The sequence below is a fragment of the Canis lupus genome, chromosome 11 (genome assembly GCF_003254725.2).
Source record: "Canis lupus dingo isolate Sandy chromosome 11, ASM325472v2, whole genome shotgun sequence".
Lineage (NCBI taxonomy): Eukaryota > Metazoa > Chordata > Mammalia > Carnivora > Canidae > Canis > Canis lupus.
The window spans coordinates 49,294,122-49,301,529 of record NC_064253.1 but is presented as its reverse complement, the minus strand read 5'-3'; the positions used below and the strand labels follow the sequence as shown (position 1 = coordinate 49,301,529).

Genomic DNA, 7,408 nt, shown 5'->3' with positions numbered 1-7,408 from the left:
CTATCTCCCTTTCCAGGGCTGTTGTCAGGCTTACTTAAGGTGTATATATAAAAACACCTGGTATCCAGCACAAAGAATGCAATGAATTATCCTGACCTTTTCCCCTTTAGTGTTTTTTTATTGCTGAAGCCTTAATATAGATAGGTATTTCCCTTGTGAAATTTAATTCTAACCTTTGGCAATGATCATACCTACTCTAGCTGTTTTGTTTTGTTTTAAGCTACTTTATTCTGCAGATTGTCCAGTTCTAATGATGATGATAGTGATGATGATGGTGGTGGTGATCAATAACAATTTTTTATTCAGCACCTACTCAAGGGTTGGCCCTGAGTTAAGTGCTTTTCATATATTATGTTGTAAAATCATCATAATAATCCTGGGAGGCAGGTATTATCATCCCCATTTATAGATGAGGAATGGGGCTAAGAAAGATTAAGTGGCTAGCTTCAAGGCTATGAAGCTAGGTAGTAGAAGACATGGGATTTAAATCCAAGTGTGATGGTCTCCAATGTTATCATTCTTAAACATTGTTATATTGTAACCATGCTTTTAGATCACCTTTTTTCCCTTCAAACCGGAAGATTTTCTGGGTCCATAAAAGGTATCAAAACGTGTTTTTAAAAAGAACCATTTCCAATTTTAAATATCTTAAGTAGTTTAAACATATTTAATATTTAATTGAAACAAAAATTTTAATTGAAAGACAATCAGAAATTTTTTTGATGATGAAATATTTAATTTCTTATTGTGTGAAAATTTCAAGAATAAATACATTCTGTGGGGGAAAGAAAATTATGGTTTTTTTTAAATATTTTATTTATTTATTCATGAGAATACACAGAGAGGAGAGAGAGAGAGAGACAGGCAGAGATACAGGCAGAGGGAGAAGCAGGCTCCATGCAGGGAACCTGACACGGGACTCGATCCCAAGTCTCTAGGATCATGCCCTGGGCTGAAGGCGGCGCTAAACCGCTGAGCCACCCGGGCTGCCCGAAAATTATGTTTAAACCAAAGTTTGAAAGAACTAATTATAGCAATATACAGAATTCAGAAATAATTGTAATACTCAGGGTTTTATTATTAATGTTTTATTATTCAAGAAAATGAGAAATTGTAGACATGAAAGCTTGTTTGTATTACTTTAAGATTCTAAATGTTACTTTTGTTTTTTATAAGAGCTCAAAAATTATGTAATACCCACCTGCTCCCATATGACAAAATATGAGAATATTAGATAAATAAGAGAAATTTGAGAATATGAAAAAAATCCTGGAATTAGACTAGACAAAATTATTTCTGAGGGCAAAGAAATAATACTTCAGATAAATAAAGGGACAGACCCACTGAGCATTTTTCATGGCAGGGATTCCAGGATAGGCACTTTTATCTGTTGAGATGACATCAAGCAAGGCTGTTGTTTGCTGCTGCCCAGAGGGTCCTACCAGAATTATTTTTCTTGGGTTTTGCTCAAAAGAGCAAATGTCATTCTAATGCCAGTATTGTCAAATGCTATTTATTGTTTGGACTTACTTTTCTAAAATTTGCCCTTTCCTTCTTAAGTAAAGGTATGTCTTTCTAGGGTCGTAAAACCCCTAATTTAAATAATGATGAGATTATTCAGAATAAGTAAAGCCTCTTTGAGCAATTGGTTTATCAATGTAATTCACATTAACTGCCTCAGAGGAAAATTAGTAATCTCATGTTGGTACAATAAGCATCATCTCCTGTGTTAAACTTGATAAGAGCATTTTTAAAGAAAAAGAAGACTTATTTTCCTTTTACCAATCTCATTTACTGAAATAGCCCCTGTCCAGGTCATTAATGAACTTTAATGACCTGAACATTACTTAATCCATGGCTTTACTTGTACCTCTCAGAACTGTTCTTCCTTCTTGGAACCCTTCCTTCATTTGGCCTGAGACATCAGTTTCTCTTAGTTCTCCTTCTATTCCACTGGCTGGTCAGGTCCTCTTTATCTACTGACTGCCAAGTGTTAAGACACTTCAGGGTTTAGCCTAAAACCTTTTTAATTCTTTATTTAATCTGTAGGTAATGCCATCCCAGGTCTCTTAACTTTAAAAGTGTCTACACATCCACAATTCCCAAATTTACATTTCTAGCCCAGACTTCTTTCCTAAATTACAAGCTCATGGACAACCATCTACTCAAACTTTCACTCAAATATCTAATAGGGATCTCAAACTTAACCTGTCCCAGGTCAAACCCCTGATTCTATGCCAACATCCTCAATTGCTCCACTGACAGACCTCTCCTGAATCTCACATCTCAGGAAGTGCTATCTCTGTCTTTCCAGTTGCCCAGGAATATATCTTATTTCCTGTCTTCCTCTGTACTGCACATCTATTAGTAAATCCTGTTAGCTTTACCTGTAAAATACCATATTTTAAAAAATCTCAACACTTTTCACCATCTCCATTTCTATTTTCTTTGTTCAAGTTTTCATCATGCTTCACCCTCTTACCTGAAATAGTTCAATAACTTCCTAACGGGACCCTTTCTTCCTCACTGCTTCCCCACCACAGTCCGTTCTTAACATGCAGTCCAGAGGGATCTATTTAAATTGCAGATAAGATCAAGTCACCTCTGGGATCCCTGGGTGGCGCAGCGGTTTAGCGCCTGCCTTTGGCCCAGGGCGCGATCCTGGAGACCCGGGATCGAATCCCACGTCGGGTTCCCGGTGCATGGAGCCTGCTTCTCCCTCCTCCTGTGTCTCTGCCTCTCTCTCTCTCTCTCTGTGTGTGACTATCATAAATAAAAAAAAAAAAAAAAAAAAAAAAGATCAAGTCACCTCTGTTTCAAAACATTTAATAGCTCCTCATTCAGAGTAAAATCTGAAAACAGTATGATCTGCAAGGTCCTATCTGACCTTACCCTCAGCTACCTCTCTGACTCTACATTTTTAATCTCTTGCCCCCTGCTTTCCTTGTACACTCTTTGTTCTAGCTATACCCACAATTTTCTAGAATAACTACCTCTCACTTTTCAGAATTACTTGCCTAAATGTTATCATTTTGGAAAGATATTTGACAACACTTTGAAACCTCATCCCTGGCATTCCTATATCCTTTATTCTTCCTTATTTTTCCTCGAAAGCACTTTGACCACCTGACATATATCTATTCACTTGCTTATTTGTTTATTTTTGGCCTCTCCCTTAGAATATTAGTTCATATTTCAGATTCAAGGACTGGCAGACTAGAGGATTCCAACCGTACCTCCCATTCAAGACAATTGAAAAAGCTGAAACACAGACACACATGTTTTTGCATGCATTGGAGACCTAATGAGATAGTTAAGAAATTAGAACAAGGAAATGTTTAGAGTTCAAAGACGTGAGCTGCAAGAGGATTTACTGATAATCAAAGGAAGCTAAAAGGCAGAGCTTCATTGAGATCTTGGGAAATAGCCCACAATGTATCCTGGAAACCAAGGGTTAAAGTTTAGTTTTGAGGCTTTTTGGTGACCCACTGGAAGCAGCTGAGATACAGAGCTAAGGTTTTGACGACTCAGTTACATGAAGGTTTGGGGATTGACATTCATCCCCCTCAAAGACAGAGAGGCCCTAATGTAATGTCTCTTCCTCTTGAGACACTCAAAGGCTACAACCTGGAAGGACGGGGTCTGGGGTCTGGATTTTATTCTAGCCTGTAAAAAACCCTCAAAGCTTGGTCCTAGACTGCTAAAATACTTAGATATTTTGTATAGAAGAAAGGTCTAACATCATGCTGAGCCTCAAACTATCACTAAATATAATTTTAATTTGTCCAGCAAACAATCAAATATTAAAAGGTAAATGAATATTCAAGGCAAATGGCAAATAACCTGATTCCAAACCACTTCTCCACTTAGCACATGAGAAGATGCTCAACATCATTAGTTATTGGGAAGGTGCCAAATGAAAACCACTGCAATACACCACTACCCATCAAATAAAAAATTAAAAAGCAATTGATAATACAAAGTGCTAGTTAGAATACAGGGCAATTGGAACTCACATGCATCACTGATGGGAATACAAAATGTATAGACAATTTAGAAAACAGTTTAGGAGTTATAGGGCTGGAAAGGAAAAAAGAAAACAGTTTGGCGGTTATTAAAAAGTTAAACATACACTTACACATGTGGCCCAACAGTTCCACTTCTAGATATTTACCCAAGAGAAAATAAGATATATAGCCACACAAAAATCTGTTTACAAGTGTTTATAGTGGCTTTATTCAGAATTGTCAATAACTAGAAACATTTATCAATTGGCAAATGAATGAACAAATTGCTATAAACATACAATGGATTACTGTTTTCTACTGAGTAGTAGACTCTCCTTTGCAAGGAGAATCACTTTTTTAAAAAACTATGTTGACTCTTTCAGAACTGGTGTGACATTTCAGTCATCTCTGTGGATGGCTGATGAAACAGGGAAGCTCTTGAGAGCCAGAGGATGGTAAAACTTTAATGCAGGGAAGGGCAGGCAGCCCTCTCACTTACATTTCTGCTTTCCATTTGACTCTCTTGGTACCTCACCTGATTTCATGCTCTTTCAGGTGTTCCTGCTGTCGCCTGCGGTTGGGATCATAGCCCCCTGTGATATAGCCAGACAGCCAAGGATGTTTTCACAGGAAGGGCACTTGCTATGGATTTAGCTGCCTCACAGATTTGGCCAGTGTTTCACATCACCCAGAGCAGGAGGGAGAAAATAGACTTGTAGCTTGAGGGCAGGACCTTGTTTTATGTTTCTTATACTAACCCAGCATTGCCAAGTGCAGAACTTTATACATGGTAGGTGCACAATACACGTTTGCTTTGTGTACAGATTTGATTTCCTTTTAAGATATTAACTTTAGTTCCTAGTGTCCTTAAGTGTACTGAATGCAAACTAAAAATGTTGTGGCAGGAGCTGTACTTAATTCATTGGAGGAGAAACAATAACCTCGATGTTGAAGAATATTGGCCGTGTGATATATTCTTCTTCATTCACACTATGTTCTAGATTCTATGCTCGATTATTTAGATTAATGGGATATATATCCAAGAACAAAAATCAATTGTTAGTTACAAATCTCAAAGATATGTATTGGTCTTTGTATACTTTGCTTCCCAATGAATTTTTTTCTTTTCATTTCTTTTTTCCTACAAGGAAGTAGATGTTTTTATGCACAGATACTCTGGAAGAATGATGAGCAACTATCTTTTCTGTTCCAGTATACTTAGAGGAGTTTGTTCATTTTCATGAGGAATGGTAGCTCTCCCATGGAGAGTCTACATAAAGGAAGAATTGTTGGGGGTGGAAGTGGAATATCAGAATTCAGGAGAGTTAGGGGCACATATGTAGATCCAAACCACCTATCCACCCCCCTTTTTCCACATCCTGACAAACAGCTGCTTTAGTATCTGTTTTGTCCAGAGGGAAGAGGTTTCCTGTGTTTACTTCCTTTTGCTTGATGGGAAAGATTATATTGTTTGACTCTCATGTTTTTGCTGCTTCAGGCTTTCATTAAATAGTAACTGTATTCATGGTATTAAAGATATATAGTTAAATTTTGTTAGTCTATTGTTACCTGTATTTTGTTTCTATTGTCCCTCTCTCCCTTTCCCCAGAATAGAAGATTTTCTTTTTTCTTATGCTTTAATGGTTTTCATTTTATTTTATTTTGTTCAACAGTGAGTATTGACATTGATTTTTATAATTAATAGTGGGAATAAGCAGAAATAAAATATCTAACAATGTTTGAAGACTTGTGTATGGACAATCGAATCATGTTCAATTTTATTGATGCTAAGTGGGGGCTTTGAATCATTTAGGCTAATGTTTTATATACAGTAACTTTTTTCAGTTAAAAATTGTTTTTAATCTCAATACAATTCATGTGTCTTTTTAATTGCTGTTGTTAGTAATAACGTTTCTTATGTATGACTAAGCATAAAAAAGCATTAAAAAGTTGTTGCATGTAAGTTTGAAATAGAAATTACTTGCATTATGCATATATCAATTAGCCATCTCTAAATAGTTGAAGAATAATCTGAAAGTGTTCCAATTTACATATCATAAAGCCAGTGTAGTTTTTTTTTTTTTAAGATTTTATTTATTTGAGAGGGAGAGACAGATAGTGATAGAGAGCGCAGGTGGGTTGGAGAGGCAGAAAGCAGAGAACCTGATGTAGGCCTCAATCCCAGGACTGCACCAGTGTAGTTTTTGAGACATCTTTGCACTGAGTTGAATTAGCTAATTAAAAAAAATCATTTATTCCCCTATGTAGAAATAAAACATGACTTATATGTGAATATTTGTAAATATGAGCAATATATAGAGAGTAAGTTCTATTTATGGATTAATAACACCACTCTAAAGGACAGTATTTATATTTTAAATGGGATTTTGCAATAAAGGAAAATTCTGAAGGAAGGTCTTCTATTCTGGGGAGAGGGAGAGAGGGACATAGAAACAAATGCAGGTAACAATAGACTAATAAAATTTAATTATATATCTTTAATACCATGGCTTGGGTAAATATCTAGAAGTGGAACTGTTGCCTTTTATTTTTTAATTTCATTCTCATGATAAGCATGTAATTTTTTTGTCTTAAGATTTTATTTTTTCGAGAGAGAGAGAGAGAGGCAGAGAGAGAAGCAGGCTCCATGCAGGGAGCCCAACGTGGGACTCGATCCCGGGTCTCCAGGATCACGCCCTGGGCTGCAGGCGGCGCTAAGCCGGCTGGAGCTACCGGGGCTGCCCCAAATTGCCTTTAAAAAGCATTTCCATGATTAACTATTGCTAACACATGATTTCCAGAGGGTACTCTGTATGTCTTTCGATTTAAACACATATTATTAATTTCCTAAGGGAAACAAGGAAAAAGAGAAGCAATTCTTAATATAATTGTTAAGCACAATAGACCAAGGAGAAAAGGAATCGAGAAAAACTGGGAATACTATTTCTAAGAAATGCGACGAAAAGACACAGCCCTTGGGTGGGCGGGGCAGCGCGGAGCCAGCGGCGCCCCCCGCCCCCGCGCCCCCGCGCCCCGCGCCCCGCGCCCCCGCGCCCGGCTGTGGCAGGCCGTCTCCCTCGCCGAGCACTTCCTGGCCGGAGGCATCGCCGCCGCCGACTCCAGGACCCCCGGCCGACCCGCGGGCCAGGCGGCCGCTGCAGGGGCGGCAGGAGCGAGCGGCCCGCGGCCGTAGCAGGCATCGTGGGCGGCGCCGTGCGCCCAGGGCGCAGGGCGTGCTGCGGGCCCTCCCGAGGCGCAGCCGGGCCGGCGCGGTCCGGGGCTCCCGCGCAGCCCCCAGGCACCTGGGCCCAGGCGCGGCCGCGGCCCGCCTCCCTCTGCTGGGCCTGAACCCGCGGGGCGCGGAGCGGGCGACCCAGGGCCTTGCGGGCTGAGGATGACCG

The 7,408-nt window shown here is 39.3% G+C and overlaps 1 long non-coding RNA gene across 1 annotated transcript; it reads right to left on the bottom strand.

The window, feature by feature from the left end:
• Positions 1-811: 811 nt before the first annotated feature.
• On the bottom strand, positions 812-7,016 carry LOC125752158 (uncharacterized). The gene is made up of 2 exons (XR_007400989.1): positions 2,810-7,016; positions 812-2,602 (listed from the first exon to the last, which is right to left on the bottom strand). It is a non-coding gene; the product is annotated as an uncharacterized LOC125752158 (long non-coding RNA).
• Between the last annotated feature and the right edge of the window lie 392 nt (positions 7,017-7,408).